This window comes from Molossus molossus, unplaced genomic scaffold (genome assembly GCF_014108415.1).
Source record: "Molossus molossus isolate mMolMol1 unplaced genomic scaffold, mMolMol1.p scaffold_m16_p_4, whole genome shotgun sequence".
In the NCBI taxonomy this organism is placed as follows: domain Eukaryota; kingdom Metazoa; phylum Chordata; class Mammalia; order Chiroptera; family Molossidae; genus Molossus; species Molossus molossus.
In genome coordinates, this window is record NW_023425377.1 from 29,658,903 (window position 1) to 29,678,305 (window position 19,403).

Below are 19,403 nucleotides of genomic sequence, written 5' to 3' on the forward strand. Positions count from 1 at the left end.
CGGATATGTCATTTTTTATCTCTTCTTGTTGGTTTTTAATTTCCATTTGGCTTATTTTCAGTGTCTCTATGTCCTTACTCATGCTGTTCAGCTTCCTCAAGATCATGGCTCTGAATTCTAGCTCTGTTAACATGCCTAATTGCTCCACATTGATCTCATCTTCGGTGGAGGTGTCTTGCTCTTTCATTTGGCTTCTGTTTCTGTGTTTCACCATTTTAGCTATCACTGTGGGCTTTGGAGCCTGTCAAGTTCTCCCTGTGGGTGTTGGTGTTCTGCTGTTTGTGGCTCCCTCTCCTGTGTTTAGATGAGCGAGGGAGGACCCGCGTTGAACACCACTGTCAAGTCTTGCTTTCCTGGTTAAAGTTGCCAGCCCAGGAAACGTACTGTTATCCTCTAGCTTTTTGCCTGGAGGCTAGCAGTCTAGGTTAATTGATCAGTTTTGGGTTGTCAGTTGATTGAAAAACTCCCTCTGGTGCTCAGCCAAGGGGCTTTCAGGAGGGTGGGGCAGATGCTGGTTGTTAGTGAGCTTCAATTAGCACTTCAATGACCCACAGGGTGGGGTTGGATCTCCGAGGGAGGGGCTGCTGCCTCTCCCCAGAGCCCTGGGAAGGAGCAATGTGGCCACCGTCCTGAGTGGCTGCACTCAGCCAAAGCTCTGAGCGCCCTCCGAACCCCGAGTGTCCCGACACAGTTCCAGTCCAGTCCGCCCTCCCTCCGCCGGAGCCCAAGGTGGGTGGCTGTGGCTGTTTCAGCCTCTGTCCTGGCTCTGCGCTGCGGGGCTGCCTGGGAGTGTAACCTGCGGGCGCCGCTTATAGCTAAGGCCGCTGCCGAGCTGCCGGAGCTGCCGACCGTGCGCTCCCAGCCCCGTCTCGCGCCTTTGCAAGCCTACCGGGATGGAGTCAGTGTCCCTCGTTGTATGGTCCTCGCAAGCTGCTTTTCTGTTGCTTTTTCCTGTCGATTTGTCTGTGTTATAGTTGTAATTCCAGTTTGGTTCTGGGAGACGGTCTGTGTAGCTCCGTTCACTCCGCTGCCATTTTTCGGTCTCCCAAACTCACTCCTGGTAGATGACTTGTTTTTTTTGTTCTTGTTTGCTTGTTTTTATTGTTTTATTTTCACTTGAGTATTTTTGCCAGATTTTTTTCCCCCTCACCTGGGTAACTACCAATGTTTGTGGTGATTTATCCAAACACAGACTTCTTTTCATTGTTAGAAGCATTGGCTCTGGATCCAGACCACCTGGCATGGAGTCCTGACCTTGCTATTTGCTTCTTTGACCTTGGGCAAGTTAGCTATCCTCTACGTGAGTCAGTTGCTGTATCTATATAATGGAGACCGTGACTTTATCTAGTTGTTGTGAGTTGATGAAATTAATATGAATGAATTCCTATAATTCTGTCATCTCTCTGTTCTTTCTTCTCCCTATGCACCACCTTCTTTTTCATCCTTTGATCTTTTTATATTTTTCTTCTGTATCCTTAGAGAGTATTTCCAAGTGCATTCTTTATAGTTGGACTCCATTTTCTATCTTGACAAGCCTGATTTTACTATCTCCAATACAGATTTTGATTATCTTATTGCAATTTTAGTCTCCTTGCAATTCTCAATAATAGTACCAGCTCCCTTTTCATCTCTGCTCTCTTTTTGTTGTTGTTGTTAATCCTCTCCCAAGGATATTTTTTCTATTTATCTTTAGAGAGAGTGAAAGGGAGTGGGGGAGAGAGAGACACACACACATCGATCGGCTGCCTCCCATACACCCCCAACTGGGGCTGGGGCTCGAATCTGCCACCAGGTATGTGTCCTTGACTGGGAATTGAACCCATGACTCTTCAGTGCATAGGTCGACTCTCTAACTACTGAGCCTCACCAGCCAGGGCATCTGCTTACTATCTTTGCACAGTATTCTATTTTCATCTCAATTTATTCTCCTGATAACTTTCTATGTGTTTCATTTAGACCATACCTGCCATTATCTTCTTAATAATGTCACATGATATTCTAAACGTTTCCTCTGAGTTCTGTATTAATCATTTTCAGAGGTCTGTTTTTCCCAAACTTTGGAATGAGTTTTGCTTCCCAATATTTTCTAGTATTTTTCATAGGATTTATGGTGGGTTTTAGGTCCTCGCTATTCATCCTCAAGCAAGGGGGATACTTTTGAAGCCTGGTAGTCGTTCATAGACAGATTGTATGGATCTCCCTTGTCCCTGTCATTTATCCCCTTAGGTACTGATCAGATATTCTTCTAAATTTTTCTGGTGGTTGTTTCAAACATGCAACTTAGTTTACAGTGCCAAACAGTGGTGTATCTAGTGTGTCTGTTTTATAGGACTAACATTTTCTCCCACATACACTGTCTGCTTCTTTGATAAAAATGCAGTGTTTTAAAAACCATAGTTCCTCCCTGGCTGGTTTGGTTCAGTGGTTAGAGTGTCGGCCCATGGACCAATGAGTTGTGGGTTCGATTCTGGTCAAGGGCACGTACCTCAGTTGCGGTTCTCCCCGGCCCTGATTGGAGTTGTGCCGGAGGCATCCAGTCCATGTGTCCCTCTCGTGTTGATGTTTCTCTCTTTCTCCCTCTCTTCCCTCCCTCCCTCCCTCCCACTCTATGTGAACAAAGAATGGGAAAATATCCTTGGGTGAGGATTAAAAAATTTTAAAATAAATAAATAAACACCACAGTTCCTACCATGCATTATTCCTGGGTTTTTCTATCTTTACAGGAACCCGTCTCAGGATGTTGTGTAACAAAATCAGTCTCACCTACTCCTTTCTACCCAATTGTTTTATGAAAGTTGTTTACAAACGGGTGTACAAAGGTGGGAGCACATAGGATCTTCAAAAGCTGTAGCCATGTGTTAAAGCATTAAAGGCTGGGGGTTCCAGGTCTCTGAACCAGGTAGCACGCAGTGGGGGGAAAAGTAGTTTCTTCTGCTATGTTTCTGTCATTGAAAAGGCTGTTTCAAGAAGTCAAGTAGGGATACAGTTTTTCCAAACTGAGTTTCCGACACCGGCTCATCTTAGATTCCAGCCATGGGCTTCCTTTCAGTACTAGTCTTCCATGCAGCTAGTTTTCATCTTTTTCTTTCTTCTTAGGAACCAAAATGGGGAGTCAGGATACACCGCATCAGGGATTGCTGGCCATACACCTTTTATAAATGAAAGTCTCACCTGTTCATGTTTGCATATGTTCAGTGTAAACACTTCTCCACGTGACACATCACAGCAGGGTCCTCTAGCTCTTGGTTTCACTTCTGTGCTACCACCTGATCATGCTCTTCTCCGACTCCTGCTGTCTCTGTGCTGGTCCTGGAGGGCAGCCACCTCGCCTGGGTCCTCAGTATGTCTGGAGGTCTGCCTTGCAGGGAACGGTGCTCTGGAAGCCTCTGGAGCAATGACGAGGGAGCGCAGGCAGCCTCCTCACGGGTGCACTTGTGTCAGCAGAAGGACAGGCTGGGCGTCGGCTCCCCTGAGGGTCATACTGAAGCGATGCAAAAGCCATTCGATCCAACACAACTGCTAAATGATGTTTTGTTTCCTACTGCACGCACAGTATTTGGGATTTCAAGATGACTAAGCCTTGTTGTCTGGGTAGAAAACAGCCCATGTGTGAGGCGCTCTAATGGAGGGCAGACCACAGTCATTCTTTTTTGAATATTAAAATAAAGCATTGAACTCAAATGAACTGGATGATTTCCACTTGCTTACCCAACACACACTTATTGAAGACCAACTCCAAGGTAGCGTAACTGCCATTTGACCCAGTGATCCCACTTCTAGGAATATACCCTAAGAAGCCTGAAACACCATTCAGAAAGAATATATGAACCCTTATGTTCATAGCAGCACTATTTACAATATCTAAGATCTGGAAAAAACCCAAGTGTCCATCAGTAGATAAAAAAATCTGTGGTACATGTACACAATGGAATACTATGCAGCTATAAGAAAGAAAGATCTCTTCTCCTTTGAGATGACATAGAGGGACCTGGAGAGTATTATGCTAAGTGAAACAAGACAAGCAGAGAAAGACAAATATCACCTGATCTCACTTATTTGTGGAATATAATGAACTAAACAAACTGATGAACGAAATTGACCCAGAGACATGGGGGTGGAGTACAGACTGACACACCTTAGAGGAGGAGGGTTGGGGGCGAAGAGATAAGCCACAAAACTCATATGCATGTGTGCATGACCAATGGACGTAGACAACAAAGCTGAGGATGGGGCCGGGGGATGGGAAGGAGGGTGTCAATGGGGGAAAAAGGAGAAACATCTGTAACAAAAACAAACAAACAAATAAAACAAACAAAAACTGATTCTGAGTAGCAGACCATGTCAGAAGGAGCCAACAGAAGATACTTGCCTTCTTAAGTCACGGAGGAACACCCACATCCCTTTGTCGTGACCCACTGTGGGGAAACATTTGCCCTGGATTCTCAACTCCCAGTTAAGCAAACTACTACAGTTCTGGAATCAGGTGTCCCCCTAAACGTATCTATTGCCTATGCTGTCCTGTTCTCTCTCTGCTTCCTACTCTGTTAAGAAAATGCCTTTTTTTTTTTTCTTTCTTTCTTAGCAACAGCATTGTTCACAACAGAGGAAGCAGAGACGACACCCACGGCATCTCTGTGTGTGGGTTACTGGAAAGAGCCTGCGCTTTCCTAAGCAGTTCTTAGTTAGGACTATGTTTCATCCCTGACCCAAGCTTCGCCTGCCTTTCTGATGCCACAATTTGCTGCTTTTAACACTTAGCTGACTTTTTGAATTTCTTTCTTTCTAGTGAAAAGAGGAAAGATGTTCAAGGAGCCTACATCTAACGAATGATGTAAATGGCAGGAGGAACTGATCCTATGTGGGGGAAAAAGCAGGCGAACAATAGAGTGTTTCATTAACCTTCATGTTTGTAAAGGAAGCAGGAAGTGCTATGTTGCGTTGTATTTTTTTAAATCCTTACCTGAGGATATGTTTTCATTGATTTTGGAGAGAGAGGAAGGAGGCGGGAGAGAGAGAGAGAAACATCGATGTGAGAGAGAAACATTGATGGGCTGCCTCCTGGGCCCCGACCAGGGATGGAAACGGCAACCTCACTGTGCCCTGACTGGGAATTGAACCTGCAGCCTTTTGTTGTGCCTGAGCCATCCAGTGAGGACTATGTTGCCCATTTTAAAGATCAGTAAATCAAGACAGAGAGAAGAAAAGTACATAGATGAGTCAGTTAGAGAAATGAGACATCATGGCTTTTATTTCATGCTCTTTCAACTGCATTGTCTGGTTTTCATGTATGTTATGGGCCCCACACATTTTCTGAAGGGCAAGGATGCACAATATTCTAATGGTGGCAGCAGTAGCCAACTGGATTGACCTCTAGACTATGCCAGGCACTGGGCTGTGCTTTTCATGCATTATCTCATTTAACCCATGCAACACTGGTGTAAAGTAGGCAGTATTTCCCCTTTAGTGATGAGAAAATGAAGGCTTCAAGATCACAATTGCCCAAGCTAACATACTCAGTGTAGGGTGGACGTGGGTATTGAACCCAGTTCTGTCTGACTGCAGAGCTCCTGTGCAATTAAACCACGAGGGGTGCTGTGCTGAGATCATCAGGCATCAGTCCCTCACCTTACTTTTGCCATATCAGGGACCCAGAGAAATTGTGGTGCCCTGGAGTTTCACAGAGGGCTGGTGAGAGGGGACTAAATGCAGATTTCTGGACCCCAGACCACTCTGTGCTGGAGTGCAGGGCGTGTCTCTGTGGAGGTCGGTTTTGCTGAATGTCAGAGTAGCACAGCACGGCCAGCATTCTCACAGAGAAGATGCAGAACTCCTCTATGTGGGAAAGCTGCTTCCAAATGCTGTCACCAAAGGAAACAGACTGGCCGTTGACAAAGTGTGCCCTGAAGACCTTTTGCTACAAACTTAGGTAATTTTTTGAAGCTGAGTCTGACGAAGAAATTTCTGAATATTAGTGGGAATAGAGTCACCAGTCTCCCGATTAGAATGTGCATCCTCGAGAACCTTGTAGTGGGAAGGGTTTGGGGTCCAAGGCAGAGGTTGAAGTACCATTCTTCATTCTTCTCTTGGGTGAGCTTGGTTAAGTGGTTTACCCCCTCTAGTCCCCAGTTTGCTGACTGCAGGATGGATAGTTATAGCAGTTACAGGTCACTCACTTAAGAAACAGTTAAATAAGACAGGTGAAAAGCAATCTGCAAGTGGGAAAGGATGCACAAATGTTACTTTGTGTTCTTCATAAGTTCCATTTTCCTCCTAAGTTTTAAAAACTAATTATTATTTTAACTGTTTTTCTACTTGTAGTCATTTATTTATTTACTATTTTAAAAAAGAATGTTGACACGATTACAAATGTCCTCCACCCAGCCCCCTCCCTCTGACAGTCACCACACTGTTGTCTGTGTCCTTGGGCTACGCATTTATGGTTTTTGGCTTATCTCTTCACCTTCTTTCATTCATACACACACCCAACGTTTATTGAGACATCTGCCATTCTCACAGAGGGTAGGTTATAAAGAATATATAAAAACTAGGAGGCAGAATCTAACTGCCTGTTCATCCTTTACTTTGATGTCTAATAGATTTCTCAACATATTTAAAACTGAACCCCTGATTTCTGCCCTAAACCCTAAAACGACCCACCCCCACCCACGGGATTCACGTCTTCCCATCTCACTTGATTACAGCTTCATCATTCCAGGTGCACAGAGCATGAACTTGGAACTTAAACTGGACTTATCTTTCTTGTCTCCTGTCCCACATCTCCAGAGTTACAGGGAATCTTATTAGCTGTGTCTTCAAAATAGGTTGAGTCAGACACATCTTTCCACATCCATCTGTGGCTGCTACCCTGGTCTAAGCTACTAGAGTGGGTTGAGTGGTATCCCTCTAAAAGATACGTCTAAATCCTAACCCCAGTACCTGTGAATGTGCCCGTATTTGGATAGGGTCCTTGCAGAGATCAAGTTAAGAGGAGGTCATCCTGGGTTAGAGTGGGCCCCACATCTCTTGACTGGTGTCTTTGTAAGAGAAAGGAGAGGGAGACTTGGAGGCAGAGACAGACATGGAGAAGACAGCCATGTGTAGGTGGAGGCAGAGACTGCAGGGATGCTGTCCAAGCTATGGAACACATGAAGCCACCAGAAGCTGGAAGAGGCGGGAAGGATTCTTTTCTGGAGCCTTCAGAGAGATCATAGCCTTAGCAACACCTTGATTTCAGAGCCATCGCCTCCAGAACTATGAGAGAATACATTTCTGTTGTTGTGAGCTACCAAGTTTGTAGTAAAGTGTTATGGCGGCCCCAGGAAATGAATGCAACCTTGTGATGCTGTCTGGGTGAACGCAATAGCCCGTCTAACTGGGCTTTGTTTCCACCTGCATTTCCTAAGGATATTTTCAACACAGCACACAGGCGATCCTTTCCAAAGCCTAAGTGAGATCATGTCCCTCCCCTGTTCCAACCCCCAGCAAAAGCCACAGCTCTTCCAGTGGCCTCCAAGGCTCTGCAGAATCTGCCTTGTCCTCCACACTGCACTCCTCCTCACCTGTGTTTCTTCTTTTCCAGCCATGTGGCTTCCTGCCTCCTGTTTCAAACACCCAGGTGCTCTGCCTCAGGTCATGTGTGCTTGCTGTTCCACTGGTCTAGAGGTAATGCTCTAATGCGTAACTGCCACAGGTGTGGACCAGTCAGAGTGAACGCTGGCCACAGGGCGGGGGCTGAGTCCTGGAGCCCTCTGCGGTGCGAGTTCATCCTTCAGCCACCACTGCCTGGGGGAGTGGGTGCCAAACAGCACAGGCATGTCTGTGTCTTACCAGCCTGTATGGCTTCACTAAGCTTTTCGATGAACGTCTGCTTTGGCTTTGCTTTGTTCTCCTTTTCTAGAGACCCACAGAGTTTCATCTCTTACCTCTTCAGGTCTTTGCTCAGATGCCACCTTCTCTGTGAGTCCCATTCCAACCCCCTATTTGATGTGTACTCCACACTCCTTATCCAACTCCTCTACTTCCTATTCCTCCTTGGAACTCACTGTCATCTCTCTCTCTCACACACACACACACACACACACACACACACACACTGCTCATTTACCTTGCTTATCTTGTGCAATGGAAGGTGAGGTGCTTGGGGACAGGGTTTTTGTTGTTGCTGTTCTGCTTTATCACCTGCTGTGTCCCAGCACCTAGAACAGTGCCTGGCACACAGCAGATACTCAGTAAACATTTGTTAAACAAATGAATGGATGCTTTCCAAGAGCTTCCAGAATGGCTGTGCGTACATCTGTGGAAACAGTCAGAGAGGAGCCCCCAGCAGCCCCTGTGCGACAGGAATGGCCCTTTCAGCGCTCGTTTTCGGAATGGTGAAGCCCAAGCTAAGGAAAGACGCTCCCTCCCTCCCACTTCTCCCCATCCCAGAAAGCCAGGTGAGCATCATGGACCCATTCTGAGTTCCCTCCAGCAGTTCTCTTGATTTTTATAATTGTGATTAAAATGGCTTTGTGACGCAATCCCAGCATCCTCCGTTGCTGTAAAATAGTTTTATTTCTGTTTTGTTAGGTAAAGTATCATTAACAATTTGCCTTGTTTTGACAGCATGGAGCTATAATTAGTTTCTACAGGAAAATGTACCAACACAGTGTTTGTGCTTCTTGGCTTGAATCTCAATGGAGGCTGGAGGAAGCTAACAGAAACATGCAAAAACCGTTACATGGACGTCAACAAGAACTTCACTTGCCTGTGGATTGAGGAAACTGTGTGATAGTTTTGAAGGAATGGTGTTTCTTCTTGCCTCAATTCCCCAGGACATTTTAGGGATGCCCATCCCATCCATAGTTTCTTCTTTCTCTGAAATCCTTCCATATCTATGTTATCAGTGAGACCACATAGTGCCCTTTCTCTTTATGAATCACACTCAGGCTTTGGAGCATGAATGTGATGTAACAGATTACTCCAGTTGCTTTGGGAGGGTGGGTTGGAACAAAAAGATGAAAGGAAGAAACAGGGATTGGAAAGTGCCCTCCTCATCCTAGAGTGAGGCAAGAAAGGCTGGATGGAGTGGGGTATCTTTGCCTCCTCTCCAAACATGACACAAGTCTGGAACCATGTTTGGCATGACTGTCAGGTCTTCATCTCAACACAGATTCATTTTGGTCATCAGCTTGAGGATTTCTACATAATAACCAGCTTGGTTTTGAACTTGTTCCATTTTGGTTTTAGGATCAATGGTTTTATCCACTATTTTCCACAGTTAATTTAGTCTTACAGTCATTAGACAATCAAATATCTCTCTTTCTGAACCAGCAGGTGTCACTATTGATCAGTTGGAAGTTAACATGGTAGCCTCACCATGGTAGAAGTAGATCTACCTCTGATTAGGAAAAAATGAGTTTGGTATTTACGGTTAAAGAGCTACTGCCTGAGACCCACTGGCTTCCTGGTAAACAGCTGAGTTCTCAAGAGAATGTATAGTCTTCATCACTGACTACTTGCAGGTGCAAGGCAGGTGCAAGAGGTCTTCATGGGAATGGAGTTGAAGCCCTGGCCAGTTTGGCTCAGTGGTTGGAGCATTGGCCCGCAGACTAAAGAGTTGTGAGTTCAATTCCAGTCAGGGGCACGTACCCCAGTTGCGGTTCAGTCACTGGCCCTGGTTGGGGTCGTGTGAGAGGCAACCAATAGATGTGTCTCTCTTACATCGATGCTTCTCTCTCTCTCCCTCTCACTTTATCTGAAGATAAATGGGAAAATATCCGTGGGTGAGGATTAAAAAAGAGAGAGAGAGAGAGAGATTAGAGTTGGAAAGAGTCCTCATGTCTCCACTTTCCAGACCAATGCTCTGAGAGTTACTGATAGCTGAATTACATATATATATATATATATATATATATATATATATATATATGCTAAATGTAGCTTAATTCCTGATGAACTACTAAACGAATCTTCCTTTGCATAGTTTAGCTCCAGAATGGCTTCCCTTCTTTGATCTATTGATCATATAAGTATTAGATTTGATTTGAGAGACTTCTATGCCAGACATAATCAGGTGTGTTAATCACGTGGTGAATTCGAATTCAAAATGTGAACTTGGGTAGAGATGTTCTTGACTATGTGTCATCCAAGATACTGTTCTCTCCTCTAACACAAAAGTCAACATAAGACCGTTTGTTAAATGTGTCCACGCATATCCTTTTTCTTCACTAATATCTACTGAATTATTATATGCAAACAACTATGCTTCCTCTGTGAAGCCTACGCCAACCTCATTCTCCTTGAGGGAATTAATTATCTTATATAAGATTCCACCAACTTTAATAGTATTTTCTCTCAGTATTTCTCTTGTTTTATTTGTGGTATGTTGTTTTTTACTGCTGCACTGTGAGTTCTAGGTCTCTTTTAAAAAATAAAGATGTAGCCTGGCCGGTATGGCTCAGTGGTTGAGTGTACCAAGAAATCACGGGTTCAATTCCCGATCAAGGCACATGTCCAGGTTGTGAGCCCAATCTCCAGTAGGGGGCATGAAGGAGGTGACCAATTGATGTTCTCTCTCGTCGATGTTTCTCTCTCTCCCTCTCCCTTCCTCTCTCTCTCAAATCAATTAATAAAGAAAAAAAAGAAAAAAGAAAAAAAGCACTAAAAATAAAGATGTATATATTATCAATCCACAAACACCCTTGTTTCACATATAGGTTATCACAATTGCTAGTATTACGTGATTTGTTTTTTAGTTGAAATCCCTTAAATGACGTCTTGCACAGAAGAGGTACTCAACAAATATGTGAATGTCAGGCATTTCAGGGATGCAAAACAAAGACTCCTTCTCTGCTTCTTGGTGAGAAGCTTAGAGTCTAGTAGGAGACATATAATATACTTACAAATAGGACTTTCCACCTTGAAGTAAGTCCTATAGGAAGAGTGCACATACAGGACTTTGGGAACTCAGTGAGAAAAATGTCTCTGAGTAGCTGGTCATGAAAGATTTGTGGAAAAAGTGGTTTTTAATCTAGAAATATATATATGTAGAAAAGCGAGGGAAAGAAGGGGAAAGTAAAGATATTTGGGGTAAAGCAAACAGCAGAGCTGAGGCATAGGGACAGAAAAGCCTGGAAGATGTATTATGTATGTTGTTCAGCTGGATGGAAACTTGACTAGGTTAAAGAGAAGTAACATATGACAAGAAAAATAATTTAGGTCTTGAACATACTACATTTTATGTAGATAATAAGGTTTTATTGTGTTTGGACCTGGAAAGTAATGAATAGATAACTAAGTACACAGTATTCTCAGTTTTTAGAAAATGTAATGTTATAATTTGATGTTTTGAATGGCACCTTTGAAATTCTGTTGGTACTCCCAGTGACTTAACTCCTTTGAATAATCCTAGGTAATTGCCTAGGAAAATAAAATCTTTTCTATTCAGTGCATGCATTTTCAAAGATTGGGAGAGCAAGAATTTCAGATATCAGGAAGAGCACGTGCAAAGGCCTTAGTGTGTTTAAGAAACAGAAGAACAAGACAAAACAGCCATTGTTGGGAAGTTGGAGACTTATGCTTAAAAATGAAGAGAAAGTAGGAAGTAGAAGATGGTCTCCTAACAAGGAAGAGCAGTCTGTCCAGGGGCCACTACCTGCAGTTTCAGGAGGTGCGTCAATGGCTGGTCTCTGGTCACCCTCTGTCTCCGCCTGAGCCAGAGTAATGAAAGGAAGAATCCATGAGAGTGGCTAGGGTCCTCATTGGTGGCAGGCCTGTAGTTTTACTATTTCACCATAATAATATCCATGAATACAGAGTTCTGTTCCCAACAGACTGGAGTGTTTTTAGGAGGAGGGAAGGGATTGTCAGTGGTCTGAAAGTAGCAAGTACCTACTTGAAGGGGAGGAACATTGATGCTTCCAACAGAAGGAAAAAGTCAAGTGAAAAACCAGTGGAGAGGAGTGACGTAGCATTTGTTTTTTAAAATCCTATCGCTCAAGAACCAAATAAAAAGATTTTTTGACTTTTACTGTTTTTGTCAAGACCCTCTCAGTCCCCGTGTATTCAAATTTTCCACTGAGAGAGAGAGACAAAGTGTTGTTTTGTTTTTTTTTTTAATCCTCACTCAAGGACATTTTTCCATTTTTGTTCAGGTAGAGTGGGAGGGAGAGAGAGGAAGAGAGAAAGAGAAACATCAACGTGAAAGGGACACATCGAGTGGCTGCCACCCACAAGACCCAACCAGGGCCGGGGACAAACCGCAACTGAGGTACGTGCCCTTAGCGGGAACCGAACTCGGGTCTCTCTAGACCGCAGGCTGACGCTCTAACTGCTGAGCCAACCGGCCAGGGCAACAAAGTGTTTTTAACTCGTGTATATTTGAAGAGTGGGGATGAAGAGGGAATTTTTAAGGTCAGAGAAGCATTGAAGAAAAGGCATTTGGAGGAAATTCATAAACAGTGACAACAGTGTGAAAATATCATGAAAGTTTATACCTTGAGCAAGTCATGGAATGCTGATCCACGAAGGAACCAGACGGCGCTGAATAACAATCCGAGTACCTGTGGAGTGAGCAGCATTTATAGGTGGGAAACGATTCCTGACCAAACACATCCTAGAAGAACCTTTCTCACCTCTTTTCGGGGCTGTAACATTCATTTGAAACCTAAACCTCTCACGATATTACCTAAACATCCATGCTTGCATATCGCCATGCTAAATTTTACTCACATGATTGTCTCTACCTGTCAAGCTCATCTTGCCCAAATGAATTATTCTATAATTAATCCCACCCAATAGAAGTTATCTTTCTTATAAATTCCTATAGAATTATGTGTCCCTCTCATTTTTTTCTAGTTAAATGTTTAGCCCTCAGGTTTTCTAAGAATAGATAATAATTATCAGGGACAGACTAATCAAAATCTATACTTATGAGAAATGTACACACTTCTTTAATTATGTAAGTGTACGTTTCTATTACCCAGTTTACCTCGGTAAACAGATGAGCCTGTATCTCAGTTTGAAGCATCAGCATTCGGGTCAGTAATGGCCTCATATATATATTTTTTGCAACAACCATGACATTGCATTGAGTTAACTTAAGTACTCATTATGGTGGCCTCCCCAGCACAAAGTGTGTTCCTCGGGTGTTTTCATGTCTAACAAGTGGCAGCTTTTAGGTAACACTTCCTCCATATTTATAAATGTACACGTATATTCTAGACTGCAGCTGCTGGAGGACAGGAATTGTCTGCATCAACTCGTGGTCCTATCAGCAACTCAACTCAGAATTGCTGAATGTTCCTGAAGCTTCTGAGGAGGACCCGCCATTTATTGTGGGGTAACCAGAACTTTACGCTGTGTCTCGGGATGGGGTTAGGTTCTAGTGGAAGGTCCATTAGAAGCCAGAGAATACTGGAGAAGTCCTTGTGTAGTGGTCATGGTCCAACCTTCTCTAAGGAGGCTGCATTCTTCCTGCTGTGTCTTTCTGGAGAAGTCTTTCAGGACTGCCAGGTTCCTTTTTTATTTTTATTTTTTATTTAATTTATTTTTTAAATCCTCACCCGAGGTTATTTTTCCATTTGTCTTCAGATAGGCTGGGAGGGAGGAAGAGAGAGAGAGAGAGAGAGAAACATCGATGTGAGCGAGGCACATCCATTGGTTGCCTCCTGCACGACCCTGACCAGGGCTGGAGATGAGCCACAACTGAGGTACGTGTCCTTGGCTGGAATCAAACCCGAGACTCTTTGGTCCGAGGGCCAACGCTCTAACCACTGAGCCAAACCAGCCAGGACTGCAGGGGTCCTTTGTTAAGTAAAGCTCTAGCAGTGAGTAGTGGTTAGCCAGCCCAGCAGGTTATTCCTCGTGTTCAGTCTTAGAATCACCTGCACTCATATCATTAGTTACCTGGATGGTAGAGAGCATGAGGGACTTGGGGTTATAAGCTTAGCTGACTCTGCTGAGCTATCAGGTTAGAAAGGGAATTGCATGTTGAGAGGCAGAAGAAATTTCTGCTCTACAAAACCCTTCATAAAAACCCTTCATAATACTTGGTCCTTCAGAAATCCCTGCTCTCTATAAGCGGGATTTCGAGGGAGATAGTCAGTGATGGAGAGAAGACCAAACAAAGACCTTACACTCAGGGTTTCCCTCTCTTTGGTGTAAACATCATGTGTGTAAAGCAAATCGGGCAACAGCATATTTACAGATGGCCAGTTCAAGTCCTGGGTTTGAATCCTGGCTCTGCCATCACTTACTTTGAAATAGAAATGCCGTTAAGCCTCGGTTTCTTTGTCTATAATAATGAGGATGATGATATTAGTAACACCTTCTTCACTGGTTTGTCATGAAATAGAAATAACATAAATTGTACAAAATGTTTAACATGGTGCTTGTAAAATGCTCATAAGTGTTAACCATTTGTGTTGATACTGTTGTTGCCACTGGTATTATGCCGCAGTCATGGAAAATGGCCCGTACAGTGTAGTCAGGTGCTCAAAACGTTTTTACTTTATGGCAGCTTTCACATGTGCATTTCCTTCCTCCTCCTTCCCTCCCTCCCTCCCTCCCTCCCTCCCTCCCTCCCTCCCTCCCTCCCTCCCTCCTCCCTCCTTCCCTCCCTCCTTCCCTCCCTCCCTCCCTCCCTCCCTCCCTCCCTCCCTCCCTCCCTCCCTCCCTCCCTCCCTCCCTCCCTTCCTTCCTTCCTTCCTTCCTTCCTTCCTTCCTTCCTTCCTTCCTTCCTTCCTTCCTTCCTTCCTTCCTCTCTCCCTTCCCCACCCTCCTTTCAACCCTCCCTTTCCTTCATTCAATATTCATATATGTAATATCTGGCTAAGGTCTATGCTGGGTGCAGAGATGCAATGATAAACCTCCTACTGTGCCCAGGAGGTCATGCACATTAGAGGAGAGAGATGCAGCAATAAGTTCATACAGTGCGTTGTGATCATTACAGTGGTGGGTGCACTGTGTGTAACGTAGCATGAAAGGAGCAATGAGTAAGTCTAACAGGGAGAGAATGGCCATACGTCAAGATGAATGATTGTTTGCCAAGATGAAGGAGTGATGGCGAAAGCTATTCTGCAAAGAAAAAATCCCAAACAGGCAGAAAGGTGCTATGGGTATGCAACATGGCACATTTGGGAACTCCTGAGCAGTTCCAAAAATGCAACACAGAATGCTCAGGTGAATATTTGAACATGAGACTGAGACCCTGGCACGGAGACTATATGTGAGGTTTGAAATTTAGGGCAACGTCAGAGATTGCTACGTTAGAGTAATCACTGTGGCAGGAGCGGGGAGAGGAACTGTGGAATTCCGCATGTTTCTCATTCGGTTGGTCAGAACTGCCTCAGACACCCAGTCCTGAAGCAACCACTTTAAGGGGAATGGAAAGACTCTGATTGGTTAGACTAGTTAAGATTCGCCCAGTGTCTCCTGAAGCACATCGTCGCTCAGTGCTTGAACAAACATGGACTTTTCTCCGCGACAAAGAAGGAAGGCTAGAAACAGCTGTTGGCTATACACTGGACTGTCTCCCACAGAAGTCAAATAGGTAGGCCTTAGTGACCAACTGCGGGTTAGGACTCAGGAGTATGACATAACTCCCAGGTTTCTAGCTTAGGCTCTCAAATAATTCTGCTTAATAATGATCTATATAGACATATTTCAATATATTTAGATTCAGAAGGACTGTTATTTTAGTGCTCTCATATGTTCCTAAGGTTAAAAAAAAAAGCCTTGATAGGTGAGTTTATCTTAACTGCTCTACAGAATTGGGTCTATGGAATTTGAGTGAAAGCTGAATATTCACTAAATTATTTCCCTAAATTGAGCACACTGAAGAGCAACATGTGTACATCCAATGGCTTGATCTCATTTGTCAATTAAGTAACTATGAATGCCAGCATTTAACGCAAAATAAAATATTCTGCTTAGAAAGAACATTTTAAGACAGAAAACATTTGAGTCTTTTCTTATATAAGGTCTCTCATTAAATGCTGCACATATTATTTCCTTCCTATATATTCAATCTTGGTGTATGGGGATGATGCTCTAACCAACTAAGCTACCAGGCCAGGGCATCACTTAATTTTGAAAAGGTTTATATACCATGACCTAAACACCCAGAATTCTGTTTCTGAAACAGTCAATCTTCGCAATCATTCTCATCAGAGTAGCTGAATAAATGATCTTCAATACGGGACATTTGGTCTCTCTCTCTAGTGGGAGGCCTATTTCTAAAAATATGTTGCTATGTTACAAATGCACTATCCTCGTACTATACAAAGGAAGACAGCTGTTTTAAATTAGCCTATACAAAACCAATAATGGGAAATAATAAACCCAGGAGTTCTAAAAGCATCAGTCCTTGTTCACATTTTTCTTCTCTTCCTTTTCAAATAAATATAATTTTTCTTCATTCATCCCTTTTCCTCTTTTTTTTCTTTCCAGAGAAAACACACTCAGCATTTTTCAGTGATTTGACAGAAAGAGAACTAGATGGTTAATTAGATTTCAGGTTCATAAGCCTTCCTATCCTGTGAATTCTCTTCCCCGTTTTACATAGAATAAACTTAACTTCAGCACTTTGTCAGTGAGTCCCCAGCAATATGATAATTTTAATTGGTGGTGCAAGTAGTACAAGAAGCATCCTGAATATTGGATTCATGTTGGAGGCAAACTCCAATTAGTGTGAACAGCATGAGAAATTTGACACTAATTGACACGGGCATTATCCTTGAGGAAACACCAAGCCCTGGTGGGTAAGATGTTAGTGACAGCCTAAAGGGTCAGTGGTGTGTTCTATAAGATTCTGAAGCAGAGGAAAAGGGAGTGGATTCCACTGTATGCCTGGCATAGAAAGAAAGAAAGTTATGATGGTATAGCTTTCATTTTAAATAGCATTATAATCTACTTTGTAGAATATCAGATCATCTTCTTAGAACATACTGAATCTGGGACATTTATATTATAGGCATAAAGGTACTTTCTCCTCTCAATAGACATTTTCCAACTACTTACTATGCAGATTTTTATCCCAATAGCATATACCCCCATATCCACTGCATCAGCCTCCTGGTTGGTCTTCCTGGTCACCTCCTGTCTCCCAACCTGTTATCATTCTAGAAAAATACTGAACACATCACTCAGATGCGTTGCCCTTTAGTGATGCCCATAACCTGCCCAATAGAGTCCATACTCCTCAGCCTGACATTCAAGGTCCTGTGGTATATGGCCCCAATCTAACCCCCCCCCATACATGATTGTCCTGCTACTTTTATTATTTGCATCAATGCCTTTATTTGAAGAAGGGATTAATCATGCTCCCCAGATGTCTGCTTCTTTGAAGATAACCTATAAATAGGGAACCATTTGTTTCCTTTGATTACACTACATATTCTTCCTGCCTCTGCATACGTTCTTTCTGCAGAGAGGAATCCCCCTCATGCTACCGCGGTCTTTTTTCCCGAGTTTAAAGACTCGTGGAACCTCATCTCCCAGACATAGCAACTCCTCTGTCTTATTTCCCCAACAGTAACTGTAGAAGTTCCGTACTCATGAGTTATTTACTCATGTTGATTTTTGTAGGACAGCTATGGCTGGCACCTGGAGCAGAGAAGAACATAGAAAACGGTCCTGAAGGTGAAAATGACTCCATGGGACTCCTGACCATTTGGTGACAGAAACTGAAGAATTCCAAGAGATCTGCGAGCATAAGCCCAGTTCACTGCCCGTTTCTAGAGGGGGATGAAGCAGTTCAGAGCCTGGCACCTGGAACCATGCAGACCTGAGTCAAATCTCGCTCTACCACTTCCTACCTGTGTGATCGCAGGCAAGTTTTCAATGCACCATGAGCCTCTGTTTTCTCACAGAGGAATGGGAATTGAAATTGTATGGTTGTCACAAGATGGTGATGTGATTGATGGACAAATATCAACAAAACTATTTAAAAGATATAAACTCTTATTTGTGGAACAGGAAATAGAAAATTATGGACATGATAGATAAAGCAAGAAATGAGGCAGTTTCGCAATATTGACTTCTCGGGTCTTACACTCTCCCTGAGGTCATGAAAATTGCCAAAGATTCCACCCCCAAAGTGGTAAGATTCTGCAAAGTCTGAGGCTTGCTTTTACACTTTTCATGGAAAGTATATATATCTTCCCACTTGACTCTTCTGCCCTGGTTGTGTCTGCTTGCCCACTAGTTACAACTCATGGGTATAAAATAACCTCAGCCATTCTTAAGCATTTATTGTGATATTAGATAGGTCATTTTTCCTTGCTCATTTCTCAGGCCTAGCCCTGCTGGAATATCACCTGCCTCATTCAGTCGAGGAAAGGGTGAAGTGAGGTAATGGGTGCAAAGTACTGAGCGCAGGATTGGGTGCAGGGAAAGTGCTCATTTAGTTATAGCTGCTACTGTTCTTTTAGCTTTTGCACATCACTTTTCCCCCCTCTAGGTTGGGAATCAAGTGGAATGATTTTAGAATGAGAAATTCTAATGTTTTGTCAGGTGGAACTACTGTGAATTTCCCCCAAGTCTTACCAGGATTAGTGGTGACAATAGGAGAGACTGAGAGAAGTGACGTTTTTAATATTAGGAAGTAGATATTACTCAAGATGAGTATGAAATCAGTGTTAGCTGCACCTGCCTCCGGAATGAACATTGTCTTGGTTAAGGTGGAGCCAGAAAGGGAAGGAAGAGCTGGAGAAAATCAATAAAGAGAGAGGCAGTTATGATATTGTCTCATATATTCATATATATATATATATATATATATATATATATATATATATATATTTGGTCTTTGTCTCCTTTCATCACTGAACTCCTAAAACTCTTGGAATGTCCTGGATGAAAGCCATAAAGGTGTCTTTTGTTATGTTAATGAGGCAATGTGTGGACCACATATAAGGATGGAGGCTGGTTGTCAAGAGAACCAGCCAGGTGATTAGGGGGTTAGAACTTTCAGTCCCACACCCTGACCTCTGGGGAGGGGAAAAGGGTTGGAGGTTGAACCAGTTGTCAATGGCCAACGATTTAATCAATGGAGCCTATGTAATAAAGCCTTCATAAAAACCCCAAAGGACTGGGTTTGGAGAGCTTTTGGGTTGAACACATGGAGATTTGGCGAGAGTGGCACACAAGGAGGGGTCATAGAACTCCACACCCTTTCCCCATACCGTGCCCTGTGCATCTCTTCCGCTTAGCTGTTCCCGAATTCTATGCTTTTATTAGAAATTGACAACCTAGTAGGTAAAATGTTTCCCTGCTTCTGTCAGCCTCTCTAGCCAGGTAATCAAACCCAAGGAGGGGTTGTGGGAAGCTCTGATTGGTAGTCAGTCAGAAGTACAGTAACAACTGGTGTCTGAAGGGGGGGGTGTATATAATCTTGTGGAACTGAGCCCCGAACCTGTGGA